The sequence below is a fragment of the Chlorocebus sabaeus genome, chromosome 4 (genome assembly GCF_047675955.1).
Source record: "Chlorocebus sabaeus isolate Y175 chromosome 4, mChlSab1.0.hap1, whole genome shotgun sequence".
In the NCBI taxonomy this organism is placed as follows: Eukaryota; Metazoa; Chordata; class Mammalia; order Primates; family Cercopithecidae; genus Chlorocebus; species Chlorocebus sabaeus.
In genome coordinates this window covers 54,680,013-54,696,515 of record NC_132907.1, presented here as the reverse complement: position 1 = coordinate 54,696,515, position 16,503 = coordinate 54,680,013, and the positions used below count along the sequence as shown (strand labels likewise).

Genomic DNA, 16,503 nt, shown 5'->3' with positions numbered 1-16,503 from the left:
ATTACCCTTTTAATTCCTACAAAATAAAGTTCATAGCTAATAGGATAACAGTGATCTTTCTCTCAAACCATAGTCCAGAACTTAGTGTGCCCTTCTAATCTACAAGATGAGTGTGATGGTTAATATTGAGTGTCAACTTGATTGGATGGAAGGATGCAAAGTATTGATCCTGGGTGTGTCAGCGAGGGTGTTGCCAAAGGAGATTAACATTTGAGTCAGTGGACTGGGAAAGGCAGACCCACCCTCAATCTGGGTGGTTACAAGCTAATGAACTGCCAGCTCAGCTTGAATAAAAGCAGAAGAACATAGAAGGACTAGACTGGCTAAGACTTCTGGCCTCCATTTTTCTCCCATGCTGGATGCTTCCTGCCATTGAACATTGGATTCCAAGTTCTTTAGCTTTTGGACTCTTGGACCTATGCTAATGGTTTGCCAGAGGCTCTCAGGCCTTTGGCCACAGACTGAAGGGTGCACTGTCAGTGTCCCTACTTTTGAGGTTTTGAGACTCGGACTGGTTTTCTTGCTCCTCAGCTTGCAGATGGCCTATTGTGGGACTTCACCTTGTGATCATGTGAGTCAATACATCTTAATAAACTCCCTTTCATATATACCTCTATACCATTAGCCCTGTCCCTCTAGAGAACCCTAACACAATGGGTATGGATGTGCCCACAAGAGCTCCCTGGCCAGTATCGGTAGGGTAGAAGTATGCAGTCATCATTAGACTCTGAGGCTTAACCAAGCTAAACATGGTAATCTAGTAGCCACAGTCCAGCTTCTTTGCTATGGTGGCCTCGTTAAGGATAAGAAGTGACTTGAGGAATGGAAAGAGAGCTAAGTTGTTGTCAGTGGATTTAACAATATCATTCTCACTTGCAGTATGCTGATTTCCAGGGCCAGTTCTTCAGAATCTGCTTTTTCTCCTGAAATCAGGCCATACAAAAAGAAGATGTTGTCTCCTGGCACAGATCATTCACCCTGCCTGGTCCTCAGTCAAGTTTCCAGCAGCCTGGGATGTCTGAAGAATGACAAGCCTAAGAGTCAATGCCCAGAGATGCCCAACATACATTCTACGGTAATACATAGGGAAAGAGGATGAAAATATTTTCTGTGTGAAAAGGACAAATAACAGTTAATTTCTACTGGAAAAGTAAACAAAAACCATAATTAAAATTGCTCAAAAGTAAATTCTGATGCATGGCTTTGCGCTCCTGATGCGTGTTCCAAAGCCTTCAAACCCATAGCATATAGCACCTTTTCTGTAATCCTTTACCCACCTTTACCCAGTACCTATCAGGGGACACAGTTACCCGCTGCTCTGCACCAAATCATTACCCATCTTTCGAACACTGTGATGTACTTGCATGATAGTCAGCTTACCAATGTGTTTGAGTATGCAATGGGATTGCAAACTGACCAAAGATTTTGTAAAGAATATGAGGTTGGTAAGGACCATATCAGTTTTAAAGGTAAACCATGGACCCCCATCACCAGAGCCAAATGAGAGCCCTTTAGTTCAAGCTGTATCTAAATGGAATGTACAAAAAAATTCTTCTCTTTGATATTTGGTCTGCATTTTTCCGATGGCAGCGTTGTTCTCATCAGACTAGTGTCAACTGCCAACTCGTAAATAAAATATAAGCTTAATTTTGAGCTGATTATGGGCAACATCATAACCTCATTTATTCAGACAATCTACCCAAATCACAGACAGTTCTTTAACTGGCCACTTTTAAGAAAACACTTGCCAAATAATGGGCTTGTTAAATAGCAAATGTCAATAACAGATTTCTAATGTGACTAACAGGCACTCACTGAAGCTGAAACAAATGTCTGAACCCAATGGAATGTTAATCTAATATGAATATGCTTATGCTAGCAAACACTAAAGCTAGATGAAAAGCATGACATAGTTTTAAAAACAGTAACATATAAATATTCTAGAAAATTCTAAAATGTAGATGGATATTTTTAAAATGGTAAGCTATGCATATTTTTACATATATATGCAAAACATCATACAATTCAAATGTATTTTAAATCTCAATCTATTTCAGGGTCACAGTGTTTTGATTAGTAACTATCAAACCCAGCCCAGAGAAATTTAAAAGAATTGGTTTAGCTGGGGGTGGTGTCTCACATCTCTAATCCCAGTACTTTGGAAGCCAAGGCTGGAGGATCAGTTGGACCCAAAATTTCAAGGCCAGCCTAAGCAACATAGGGAGACCCTGTTTCTCCAAAAACAAAAATGTTTAAAAAAATAGCCAGGCATAGTGGGGTGTACCTGTAGTCCCAACTACTCAGGAAACAGAGATGGGAGAATCACTTGAGCTCAGGAAGTGAAGGCTGCAGTGTTGCCCATCACTGCACTCCAGCATGGGCAACACAGTGAGACTCTATCTCAAAAATAAAATAAAATAAAGAATTGGTTTAACTTTCCAGATTTACAGATATTTCTGATAGGTGTTTGGATTGAACTTGGTTAAAGAAGAAATTGTTAAAGAAGACCAGGGATACAGACACAGCAATCCAGCAGCAGCTAAAGTAAAAAAGTTTGGAGCTAGACAGATAAGAACTGGAATTCTAGCGCCTATACTTACCAGCTGTGATATTTTAGACATGTTACTTAACCATTCTAAACCTCTATTTTCTTTACCTGTAAGATAGAAGTGAAAACACCTGAGTCACTGGGTTGTTTTAAGGATTAAATTAGATATCATTTGTAAACTTGTAACCTAGAGTCTGAGCCATAGCAAGCGGCAGGAAATGGGCACTTCCATCACTTTGCATACATACTTCCCATGAACTCTCTTACTGGAAGATATTCCCAGATGCCTGCTATATTCTGTGAACTCTAACCCTAGAAAAATAAAATATCTTCTTTTATGGTAGTTTCATTTTCTTTATCAAGGTTAAGTTTCATTCATATTTTGCCACCATACTAAAATATTCCCAGTTTAAGAATGTTTCTTCTACACAGTTCTTGGCCTCCTACCACTCAATAGTATTATAGTTCTTTACGAGATAAGGTACTTGATTCCATTCATTTCTTAAATTTCCTTTTTTTCCAAGAAATCTCATGCATAATATTTACCTGGCAGGAGGGATTCCATGATCACAAAGGTTGTTTTCTCAGAGTGAGACTTAACCATTGTCTCCGAGGTGCTGATTCCTGATATGTCCCCAAATGTGAGACGCTCGACTGCATACTGTATGGTAGTGGGGGCCTGAGTTTGCACTCTCCCCTAATGTTTTTGATATAAAAAAAAGAAACTTCATGTCCTCAAATCTTTGGGGATTTCTAAAATATCCATTTACTAATTGCATGCTATTATTTTTATTCAAAACCTTTCAGACAAAGATTGATTGAGGAAGTTAACTTTTTCTGGGATAATGTTAGGTTATCTTGACCTTGAATTCAACTTCAGCTAATTTGTTTCTTTTCTTTTTTTTTTTTTTTCTTTACTACAGAGTCTTATCATTAATCCCATATCCCGTTAAAAACTGCTTTGATCCCCAGTCAGCCTGCCTAATCTAATGTTTCGGAAAAGATATTCTGCTCTGTGTTCTCGAAGACTTATTTTCCTACATTTGGTCAGGAAAAAAAAAAAAAAAATGTCAAAGGTTTGAGAGATTGAGAAAAATGCTGAATGAAACCTTAGGTCCACATTGTGGTTCTGACAGTCTGGTTATTTTTTGGGTGTCAGCATTTTTGGCTGACTCCTCCCTCCATTTCACCCTTGGTTCACTGTCTTTGAAAAAGTAATCAGTGCCATGAGCAAGGCTCACTGTGTTGGATTTTGACCTTTGGGAAAGAGTTTTGTTATCTAGTCTTGGACATGGAGTTGTCGACTTTTGAAAAATCAGCTTAAATGGGAGTGAGCATTTCTGACCCTTAGGAAGGAAAAACAACTTTAGATATCTTGGTAAATGGGAACAAGCATAAGGTTGAGATGAAGGAGGAATGCTTCCCTGAACACAGTGCAGATTGTTTCTGCCGGCAATCAGTGGTGGTGGCTCCAGCTGAGCAGGATGGGGCAGGGGTGGAGGATCACCCTCGTGCCACTACCACAGGCGTGCCTTCTGATACATGCAGCTCTTTCTGCAACAACTAATCCTCTTCATCTGGACTCTTCAGCCTGATTCATGGCCCTCTTTTCTGTCTCATTTCTGAAAAGTGTTGGCAATGATATAGCAGAGAATGAAAGTCGCTGAAATCTCATTGGGGTTCTAAATAGAAAGTGGCAGAAAAAACTGTGAGGCCTTGAACAAATCATTTCCTTTTCTTGACATCAGTTTTTTTTTTTTTTTAAATATAATGACTGGCTGGAAAAAAAAAAAAAAGCATGAACTTTAAGAGCCTTCCAGCTCTGGCATTCTTTCCTTTTTAAACATTTCTTTTTCTGAAGATCTCAAGCACATTGTATTTGTAATTGTTATTTTTAAGCTATATACACGCGGCACACAAACATATACAGTTTAAATCTCTCTGTTAGTGAACTGTGCAACCAGTGCCAAATGGAAGATAGCCTTCACATTTGACGGGATATGCCTTTACTACTCCAGACCCTCAGTTAACAGAGTAGGGTGATGAACATTGCAGTTGCAATCCAAAAGCATAAAGATCACTCCAACAACAGTCTAAAATGGCAGACCGCTGGGCATTTAGCAGCATCTGCTTTATAAATTACCATGTTTATGTGGTGTTCTCAGAACGGTTCCCATTGTTATTTACTCCTCGGTGTTCGATGCTAAACATCAAAAGAACACGAGCACCAAAATGTCAAGTACAGGGAGGAAATGTTTCAAGAGAATTTATTTTTGTACCAATTTAACTTTCCTCTGAATTTCAAGAACAAGGGTGTGGACTGACATCGGACCATTCTGTCAAATGGGATTCATCCCAGTTCTAATTACTACTCCCTTTTACAGGCCCAAGGACGCCATTCGATGCTTGGCACACGGAAGTTACTGGCTGGACAGATTGTACTAAACAAATAAATCTCCCTAATTACAAATGATTAAAAAGAAAAATAAAACCTGCAGTACAACTCTGAAATTTGTATTACTTTATCTTGAGGTGTGAAGGATTTGAGAGAAGGAAGAGGAGTTGAGGTTTTGTTTATGACACTTTTAGGGTGTATTTCTTTCAAAGAACTTAGAATGCCAGGAGCTTTGTCTGGAGTAGTTACTTGTGCACAGTTTTTTGTTTTTGTTTTTGTTTTTCTTTTGCAATCTCCTTTTCTCATTTTTTTCAATTAAAAACAGCTGAAGAATAGTTTTATTAGTTCTGGACATATGAGTGGTAGTTTCTGGAGCAGCTGTTTTCACAACCTATTCCAAACAAGATGTCTTTTTTAAAGTCGCTTGCTTCTTTTCCGCTTACTAATTACAATATTAGTCTTTCTCTTTGTTAGTTCTCTGTTTTCTTTTAGTCTCATTATTTGATCATTTTAATCTTATAATAGGGGAAAAAAACCTAAACATTTGCAACTTTATCCCTGTGGAACCTACTATGTGCAGAGAGGTAGGCCAGTCAGTCTCCACATGCAAAGAATGAAGAGCCAAACATTGCATAATGAGTGACAAAGGCGTTAGTTTCAATAGAAATTCAGGAAAAAGAAGAAACTTTATAATGTCTGATCTATTAAGCAGATAACATTGAAATTGAGGGGACAGGTTCATCCAGTGATCAAACTTGCCCTGAGAAACCTAATAAGGAACAAGGGCTTTGAAATAGTAGAAACTTTGAGGGTTGTACTTATCTCCCACAATAGTATGGATTAACCAAAACTGTTGATCTCATCCGATTCTGCTTCATTCATCAAAATGAATGTATATTTTCTCACAATACGTTTTCACTTTCAAAGAGCAAGGGCTTTTGAATGTCAAATTTTCTGCAATCTAGCTCACAAACACGTATGAGAATAGGAATGAGAAGGTAACGTTAACTTGAAGAGTCTTGCCATGGAATTAAAAGTGCACAATACACATTAAGACACTCATGATACTATATGAGTATATATACATTATACTTTAAAGCACATGAAACTCATGTGTTTTAAAGTAGATACTGGGAGGAAGAGAGACTATTTTTAAATTTTCTCAAATCCATGAGAGTCCTTAGGTATGGAATGCTGAAGATAGCTCCCTGAGGACTGGAGTAAAATAAAACGGAATGTGGTCAGAACATGTAACATGGGATTGAGGGGCTGCCCATAGGAAAATAGTTGCAGACCAAAAAGCAGGAGATGGAAAACTGAGAATGACACCTGGGGCAGCCTACCGAGCTGCAAAGGAACCATCATTTGCAACTGAGCACTCCGTCATGGTTGGCTGTTTTTAAAGCATCATTACACTTAGAGAAGTACTTATCACATTTGCTTGGCTTATCACCCATTTTGCACTCTGGGTAACTGAGTTGCAAACAAAGACATCTTTATTTCTCAAAGGATATAAAATACAAGCGTTTGTATCACATAGTACAAAGCAAAGTAAAAAGGATACATTCCCTAAAGCAGTGATTTTCCAAGGGTGGTTCCAGGGTTGGCAGCAGCTGCTGGGAACTTGTTAGAAATGCAAATTCTAGCAGAATCATAATCAGAAACTCAGGGAGTGTGACTCAGAGATATTTACAACAAATCTTTCAGATAAAGTTTGAGAAACACTGTTTAATGAATAGGTAGGAAACACCATACTTTAAAGTTCAGCTTCTTAAGAGACCAAGACTTTATTTTTAAATTTTTTATTTCCATAGGTTTCTGGGAAACGGGTGGTATTTGGTTCCATGAGTAAGTGGTGATTTCTGAGATGTTGGTGCACCTATCACCCAAGAAGTATACACTGAACCCAATTTGTACTCTTTTATCCCTCACCCCCTTCCACTCTTTCTCACTGAGTCCCCAAAGTCCATTGTGCCATTCTTATGCCTTTGCATCCTCATAGCTTAGCTCCCACTTACGAGTGAGAACATACTATGTTTTGGTTTTCATTACTGAGTTATTTTACTTAAGATAATAGTCTCCAATCCCATGCAGGTTGCTGTGAATACAATCCATTCTTTTTTATGGCTGAGTAATATTCCATCATATATTTTATATGTGGTGTATATATATATATATACACCATAGCTTCTTTATCCACTCATTGATTGATGGGCATTCAGGTTGGTTCCACATTTTTGCAATTGTGAATTACAACCACTATGGAAAACATTGTGGAGACGTCTTAAGGAACTAAAAGTAGAAAAAACATTTGATCCAGCAATCCCACTACTGGGTATCTACCCAGAGAAAAATACATCATTATACAAAAAAGGTACTTGTTTATAGAGAGCAAGACTTTAAATCAATTTCTAAAGAATGTGCTGTGTATTTACGCTGTTTGCGTGAAGGAGAAGTTTGAGCACTGCACAGCAATAAAACAATGAGTCAAGACAGGCTGTCATCAGGAAACCATGTCAAATGTCTAAGGAGGGCTATCAGGAGATAGGAAAGAGATAAGGGCAGTATAAGCTGAAGGCATCCAGAAAGAGTAAAGACAAGATGCAATGGGGTTCTTATAGGAAACTTGCCTAACACAGCAGCATTTCTCATTCAAAAGGGTATGTTTACTCTGCTTCTGGGAAGTAGGAGAAAAAGACTCTGCTTCCCATTGCTTTCATAAGGGGTAAACAATGGCCTCCTTCAGGCACAAATTGATGACCCTCTTCAGCCTCCACTTTCTGTGCTGAATGTACCAAGGTTTACAGCCAGCCAAGAAGTAAGAGATGGACATGCTCCTTGATGGGTGGTTTCAGGCAACAGCCTGCAGCAGCAAGTCTTCTGAAAAACCTCCCAAGTCTGAAAAGGACTATGAGAAGAGTGAAAAAAAAAAAAAGTGTGTTGAGGCTGCTTCTAGCCAGATCCTATTCAGAGTTCCACAGCTGAGCTTCCCTTTGGACGTGTTTAGAGTTCCTAAACAAAATAGATGGGAGATATGTCCCACTGAGGAGCAAAACAGACAAAGCTATTACCCCTCTAAGTAAGCACAGCACTGAGCCAGGAACAAAAATTGGCCCAGTGTGTGGGAACATGGGCCTGCCAGGCCTGTCTAGAATTCGCTCCCAGGCAGTGGCAGTAAGGAACATGCTGGGAAATGTTATGCTACCCACCCCCCCAACCAGGCTTTCCACTCAAAGGTTAAGGAACCACCCTCATTTCCTTGAATTAGCCATTGTGAATTGTTAAATGTGAGTCTAACCAAATCCTTTTGAGGTTACTTATATTTTTACAGAGGCCTGGGATTTGGCATTCTATAGACACTACTTCCTCGATTGTAATGGGATTTTAGACTGACAATCCTATACCCCAAATATATATCAGTTATTGATAGCAGACAAAGGGAACCATGCCTTACTTTAGTCTTTCCTAAGTACGGATTGTTGGCCATCTATAAAAGAATCTCTCAGATTCTTGTTAAAAAATACTGGTTCACAGGTCACATATCAGACCAATAAAATCAGAAACGTGTTAGGGTGGACATTGGGATTCTGCATTTTTAACAAAACTGCCAAGTAATTTGTATTTTCATTAATATTTAAAACATGGGCAGTTGTCTTAACAGTCAATCAACTTTGCAAAAAATCATACCCACATGCATCAATTATTGTTATGTACTTTGTCTTGGCAGCGATACAGTGAGAGAGAGAGAGAGAGAGAAATGGAAAAGTGCAGAAAAGGTAGAAAAACTGAAATGGAGCAGAAAAGAAAGTGAAAAGGAGCTATACTACTATCCTTTGTAACCCATTACACTAACTGGGAAGCATAAAACAACAGAAATGTATTCTCACAGTTCTGGAGGCAGAAGCCCACCATCAAGTTTTCAGCAAAGCCATGCTTCTTCTGAAAGCTCTAGGGCAGAATCTTCCTTGCCTCTTCAAGTTTCTGGTTGATCTTGACAATCCTTGATTTGTGGCCTCATCACTCTCATCTCCACCTCTGCAGTCCCATTGCCTCCTCCTGTGTGTCTCCTATGCACCTGTACCCTATAAAGATACATGTGTTTGAATAGCCCAGGATAAGCTCACTCTCCCATGATCCTTAATTTAATTACATCTGCAGAGACCCTTTTACCAAATAAGATCACATTCACAGGTTCCAGGAATTAAGACATAAAACACAGATACAGCTTTCTGTGGCTACCATTAAGCCCACTACAGAATCAAAGAGGGGAAAGAAGTGAGAAATATGTAAGAGAAGAAAACAGCAGCTTCTTCGCCTTGGGCACATTTAGCCCTCTTAGCCAGGAAGGCTGAAGTGCTTTGAATTGAAGGTGAGACCTCGTGTCAAAAGAGATTGAAATTTAAATAAATAGAAAAGATATCTCTATGCCCTGTGTTCTTTTAGGCATGCTTCTGTGTTCTACATGACCCTGAGGAAGTCCACCTCTTGTTGATGTCAATAATAATTTAGCCAAATGAAAATTACAAGCTGAAAAGGGTAAGTACAGCTAACCAGATGCAATGCTATTAGCCTGAGTAAGAAGAGTTCTGGAAATGTGGTGTTAACAAAACATCTGTTAGTGTATCAATCATCTCCATCATCTTTGGAGACACTTGGGGGAGGGGGTACCTAAAATGAAAACTTCAATCTCTTATACTTGCCAAATCCTCTAGACTTGGAAAACTTACTTCACACTAAAGCACGCTAAAGTCATGTGCGCCAAGCAATAAAATCTCATTGTGCAAATCATATGTTCTGTTTGCAATAAGAGACAGTAACACTTGGCTTCAATTATTTTTTTGGGTAGAGTAAATGGCTTCAGAAGTATAGGAAAGCACAATCAATTCTTTTTTAAGACATAAAGAACTTTAGAAAGTGCAACTTAAATAATCTAATTCCCAAAACCTTGCTAATGCACGGGAAGTCACTTTAGCACACAAATGGAAGGTCATCACTGTCAGCACGTTGTCACATGCAACTCACTCATACTGAAGTGTGCATAGTCTAAGATATAATTCTCCATAATTCTGCCCCTTCACATTTTAAAAACTCACATGACAGGATTTCCTATGTATGGGATATTAGATCACAATTTGGACTTCACCAATGCATGTAAAGGGAGAGAGAATCCTGTGCCCAATGGATCATCGTGAGATTGTGAAATATCTCCCAGAACTTTCTGGAAACTTAAAGATCCTGGGCCCTTACGTGGAATTCTCCATGCCTGAACATTAGACACTGGCAAATCCTGCTCATGGCTCACTTCTTTCTGTGTCAAGAAGGCAAGGAGAGGGAACTGAAGCTAGCAAAGTCAATCTTGAGGAATTAGTCTCACACTGACCAGTATTATTGGGAAGAACTTTTTCATTTTTTAAATGTGATGTGTCCACCTAAGGACAGGGTCTTCCTGCTAATTATATGAGTAAAAACTCTTTGAAAACAAGTGATATCTCATTCTTTACAAGTTGTTTCATTTCACTTCCCAACTTTAGGGAGTACACGGCAACCCCTATTTTACAGAGAATGAAACTGAAACTCACAGAAGTGAATCCCCTTGCCTAAATACACAGTTAGGAGGGGAGAGTAAGGTTTCACTTCCAATCTATCTGACACCAGGCCCAGGTACCTTGCCTGTACAGTCTCTCCTCTTTGACCCCCACTGAAATGATTCCTTCTTGGGCCCAAGTGTCACTTTGAATGTTCCTTGTTTTCTGGTGCTGCTGGTAGAGGTGTGGTATGATCTGCTCATCTGCCTTGACTAATTTTTTTCTTTTCAGCTCCTTTGATGTGGATTCAAATTTCAAATCTGTGAAACCTACAGAAGGTAGTATGAAATCACAAGCATCTTTGCTTCCTTCTTCTCTTAGGTTTATAGAACAGATCTCTAAATCTTCATCAACTTTTTTTCTACAAACTCTCTCTCTTCCGAGAAGTAGCATAAATCCTGGGGAAACTGATCATTGTACCTTTGAAGTGAGTCATCTAAACCATAGCAGCTTTCTCTGGAAGTTCCATTTTCTTGCAACATAACACTGCTTTTTGAAAAAACATAAATATAGGTTTGGCCTTGGGGACTTCCATCTCTCAGCCTTCTACTCGTTTCTCAGCACCCAGTATCCTGAGGCTCAGGTTTTTATAGAGAAATTATCCCTTGCCAATGTACTTTATAAGCTCAATATTTTTCCAAGCTTCACCTACATGTTGCTGCATTCTATAGCTAGCTTCCTGATAAAAAAGTATTCCAATGCTAACACTGCCATAATTTATTGTCTCTCCCCAACATGAGTTTTACAAAATCACCTCTAAATGTGGAATTTTAAATACAGGGGAAAGCTAACAAAACAAAATTTTGATAAAATTGTCCTAAAATCATTAAATTTTGGAGCTCAGAACTTTAGAAACCATCCAGGAGAGATTTGCCTAAAATTTTTGAAAATTTAAAATTAAATTAAATTAAAAAAAAAGAATTTTAGAAACCAGTGCTTTTACCTCTCCCTATAGCCTTTGTTTTATGGTTAGGAAATTAAAGCCCACAATGGGAAAATTTATCTGAAACCAGCCAGAATGCAATCCGGATCTCCTATTCAATGACTTTCAAGAAACAGGTGATCTTGCAAATTCATCCTACATTATGCCAAATTAATAGCTGTTGACTCTCACCTTCAATCTGCCACCTTTGGTAAGTATTCAGGAATATAGATCAAGTCATTTAAATTGACTTAGCTGAGGCTCTGCTCATGGACCAGGCTCAGCCAGACAGCACTTTGTTTTATTTGGTCTGTGTTAATGCCCCACAGCTAGTGGGATGGTTTTCATCTGTCATCACATAGCTGAGACAATGTTGAGAGACACACTCTCCCCTTGTTAGGCTTCTTGCTACCTGAACCTCAAATGCTCCCCCAAAGTCTTTTACAAGACTTCCCCAGAAAATGATGAATGCTGCAAAAAGGGAAAACCCAGGTCAGTGAGGAGGGGAAATTGGCAAGAATTTAGAGTTAGAATGAATGGCTGGAAAAGAGAACTCTGGAAGTAGACAGGGGTGAAGCGTAGGCAGGTAAAAGAGAAAACCAAAGAGATGGTGCAAATATACCTAGGATTCTGCTATGTAAGTGAGCAATGGAGAGACCTAATAGGGAAGGAGCTGTGGCTATCCAGGCTGAAGGAGGAGGGTGGCATGCTGGATGCCTGCAGCACTGCTGGTTTGGGTTACAAGAACTTAGCAGAGGACTTTCTCCACAGTCGTTACCCCTGCCTCTCTCTCTATCCACTTGCCATCCATAATAGACAGTTAAATAAAGAAATGCTCCATTTAGATAACACTTTCTCCCTTTCTACAGGACTGAACAGGGAGCAGTTGGTCATTTAAACATACTTTCCATGGTTGGTCATTTGAACACACTGTGTGGAAAGGAAATGAGTGTCATGCCAAGGGAAGGAGAAGGGATCATCACTTTTAATAATTCCCCCGACTTTCTTCCCCTGAGAGATTGCTCAATCCCTGAACTAATGGATACTCGTAAATTGGGAAAGAAGAAGTTATTAAGAAAACCCACTGAACATCCAACCACGCTAAATTCTCCACTCTAGTTGCCTTACACAACCCAACTTTTTCCCCCTTTATATAAGAACAGGAGAGCAAAAGTCGTATTTAATGAAGAAAACTAAATTTGAAAGATGACTCAGGTTGAAATTGTATTCCAATCTCTTTTATATTTCTCACATAATTTATTACCCACATTAATGTAATTATGTACTCTTGAAATCAAACCAAAAAAACAAAAGTTAGTATAATATGTCAAAAGGTTACTGTAGGTCCATAAAAGATGCTAGTAGTTTTAATACAAAACTTGGTTAAATAATCTAGTGTTTAATTTGAAGCTGCCTTTAACAGTTTGAAGATTTCTTTTTTTTATGAAAGCTACACAAAGTCCTAACAACCATCTGAAATTTTTTCAATGTCTTGTTGCAACTAAATTGCTACTTCTGGCAGGGTATAATGGCTCACACCTGTAATTCCAGGGTTTTGGGAGGCCAAGGCACTAAAATCACTTGAACCCAGGAGGCAGAGGTTGCAGTGAACCAAGATGATGCCACTGTACTCCAGCCTGGACAACAGAGCAAGACTCTGTCTCAAATAAATACATAAATTGCTACTTTTAATTTTATTTAAATATTTTGTATGTGCTCTGAATCATTATGAGAAAATGAAATAATTGGCAGGAATCTGCAGTCAGTGTTTTGTTTGGTTAAAAAACAATTTGAAGTATATAGTGGATAATACATATGAGAAGACAAAAAATGAAAAATATGTGTCTGCTTTATAAATCTCTATAAAATCTAATTGGAGTCTGTTGTTGTAAAAGCAGAGCATGAAAAGAAAAGCTAAATATAAAATTGAAAATTTAAAAATACCTTAAAAACTCTTATGAAAAAAATTGGTCAGCCTCTCCTGGAATGACTCAGACAAGCTCTTCTTTTTGGTAATGGGCCTGGAATCATATCAAACAACGCTGTTAAGAAAACACTATCTTTTTTTTATATTATGAAGCTGAAATTCATCAAAGGATAATTTGAAGATCTATGGGAACTATTTTAAAATAACAAATGCCAAAAAATTATAGTCCTTAATTTGTTATGTTAATGATTTGAAACATATGTGGTAATACCAAAATATTTAACTCAAATGTGGCAACTCCACATGTGTTTTACCAAGAATAACTTTGTAAAAACAGACTCTCTACCCCATTCTCCTAAAAAAAGGACAGAAACAGGTACAAAATTTTCTGCTTAAGTCAATTCTATGTAGGTATCAAAAATTAATAACTCTTACTATTGTGGTAGTCTCTGAACCCCTTTAAGAATCACAATCTTGAGCTCAAGTGGCCAAGGCAAGATGGGTCAAAGTCAGAGTGGTGGTCATGGTCCTGGAGGTGGCAAGAAGGATGACAAGGACAAGAAAAAGAAATATGAACCTCCTGTACCAACTAGAGTGGGTAAAAAGAAGAAGAAAACGAAGGGACCAGACGCTGACAGCAAACTGCCACTGGTGACACCTCACACTCAGTGCCGGTTAAAATTACTGAAGTTAGAGAGAATTAAAGACTATCTTCTCATGGAGGAAGAATTCATTAGAAATCAGGAACAAATGAAACCATTAGAAGAAAAGCAAGAGGAGGAAAGAGCAAAAGTGGATGATCTGAGGGGGACCCCGATGTCAGTAGGAACCTTGGAAGAGATCATTGATGACAATCATGCCATCGTGTCTACATCTGTGGGCTCAGAACACTACGTCAGCATTCTTTCATTTGTAGACAGGGATCTGCTGGAACCTGGCTGCTCGGTCCTGCTCAATCACAAGCTGCATGCCGTGATAGAGGTGCTGATGGATGACACGGATCCCCTGGTCACAGTGATGAAAGTGGAAAAGGCCACCCAGGAGACCTATGAGGATATTGGGAGGTTGGACAACCAAATTCAGGAAATTAAGGAATCTGTGGAGCTTCCTCTCACCCATCCTGAATATTATGAAGAGATGGGTATAAAGCCTCCTAAGGGGGTCATTCTCTTTGGTCCACCTGGCACAGGTAAAACCTTGTTAGCCAAAGCTGTAGCAAACCAAACCTCAGCCACTTTCTTGAGAGTGGTTGGCTCTGAACTTATTCAGAAGTACCTGGGTGATGGGCCCAAACTCGTACGGGAATTGTTTCGAGTTGCTGAAGAACATGCACCATCCATTGTGTTTATTGCTGAAATTGATGCCATTGGGACAAAAAGATATGACTCCAATTCTGGTGGGGAGAGAGAAATTCAGCGAACAATGGTGGAACTGCTGAACCAGTTGGATGGATTTGATTCTAGGGGAGATGTGAAAGTTATCATGGCCACAAACCGAATAGAAACTTTGGATCAAGCACTTATCAGGCCAGGCCGCATTGACAGGAAGATTGAGTTCCCTCTGCCTGATGAAAAGACGAAGAAGCGCATCTTTCAGATTCACACAAGCAGGATGACGCTGGCTGATGATGTAACCCTGGACGACTTGATCATGGCTAAAGATGACCTCTCTGGTGCTGACATCAAGGCAATCTGTACAGAAGCTGGTCTGATGGCCTTAAGAGAACGTAGAATGAAAGTAACAAATGAAGAGTTCAAAAAATCTAAAGAGAATGTTCTTTATAAGAAACAGGAAGGCACCCCTGAGGGGCTGTATCTCTAGTGAACCACAGCTGCCATCAGGAAAATGATTGGGAAATTTCTCAATCCCTGAAAGGGATGAGGTTGCGGGAGTTACCCAGAGGAATCCCTGTTCCCATTGATTTTTATTACTAAAGCATCCTGTGCCTTTTGGAGTAAAAAAAAAAAAAAAAAAAAAAAAAAAAAAAAAGAATCACAATCTTCTTCCAGAGAAAAAAAATAGACCTACACGTGCATAGAATTCTGGGGGTTTCAGAACTTGTGAAGCCAATTTATAAAATCCATGCTAAGAACCCTGGATCCTAAGGTAAACGCCTGATAGAAACAAATGTCAAACAAGCCTTTGGATAATATTTTGTATCGACCGTAGCAAAGTGTGATCTCCATCCACCCAGAACCACTCAGGTGATCTATGGTTTTTTTTCCTGTGTTAGGAGCCTGAGAGCTGTAGGACATGATTTAGTGGCTCCTATGACACTGGAAGTGTGGCCTGGGTTACTGGTAAGTGTCAAAGAAATGGGATTTTTTTCAGGTTTCCAGCAAACTGGGTGACTTGAAGGTTATAGGCTGGTACTGAAAATTGCTCACTAAGCAGTGATCACCCACCCTCCACCCACCACTCCCTACCCCCAAATTTACCCAGTTCTCTCAGTAGCTGAAAAATAGGATAGCTTGCTGTTGGTTTCTTTAGACCTGAATAGATGTGGGCTTAGTATTTTCCCATGATATCTTTGAAGAAGAAAGTGGGAGTAAAATTGCAATAGTGGGAAAGGTAAATTCTTTGTCGTTGGCATCTTCATTCCAAGTACCCCTCATCCACTGGTATACTTGGGGTGAATTTTATCATCCACAATAGGTGAGAAAAAATGATAGAACCCAGTTGTAAATCTCCAACAGGTGAGAGGCAAGACCAGTTTTCACGTGAGGAGGAAGCAACGGCCATCCACAGTAATGTCTAGACTGGCTCTGGCCATAGCACACAGTTGTTCATGACTGCAGTGTAGCGTCCCACAGTGCAGGCATCAGGAATGTGCAGGCATTGCTCTGATCCCAGTGCCTAGGATAGGGCATGCATAGAGTAAGTTGCTTTCCCAACATCTCTGGAAGGAAGGGAGAGAAGAGAAATGGAGGAAAAGGTGGTAATGGAGAGTAGTAAAATATATACGGAATATGATCAGAGGATATATTAGTTTGCCAGAGCTGACATAGGAAAATGCCACAAACTGGATGGCTAAACAACAGAAATTTATTTTTTCACAGTTCTGGAGGCTGGAAGTCCAAGATCAAGGTGTCAAAAGAATTGATTTCTCCTGAGACCCCTCTCTTT

The 16,503-nt window shown here is 39.3% G+C and overlaps 1 non-coding gene and 1 pseudogene across 1 annotated transcript; both read left to right on the top strand.

Moving 5' to 3' along the window:
- The first annotated feature begins 3,086 nt into the window (after positions 1-3,086).
- On the top strand, positions 3,087-3,248 carry LOC119621516 (U1 spliceosomal RNA). Its single transcript, XR_005238073.1, has one exon. It is a non-coding gene; the product is annotated as a U1 spliceosomal RNA (small nuclear RNA).
- A 10,612-nt stretch (positions 3,249-13,860) lies between these two features.
- Positions 13,861-15,274, top strand: LOC103215169 (26S proteasome regulatory subunit 4 pseudogene; annotated as a pseudogene).
- The last annotated feature ends 1,229 nt before the right edge of the window (positions 15,275-16,503 follow it).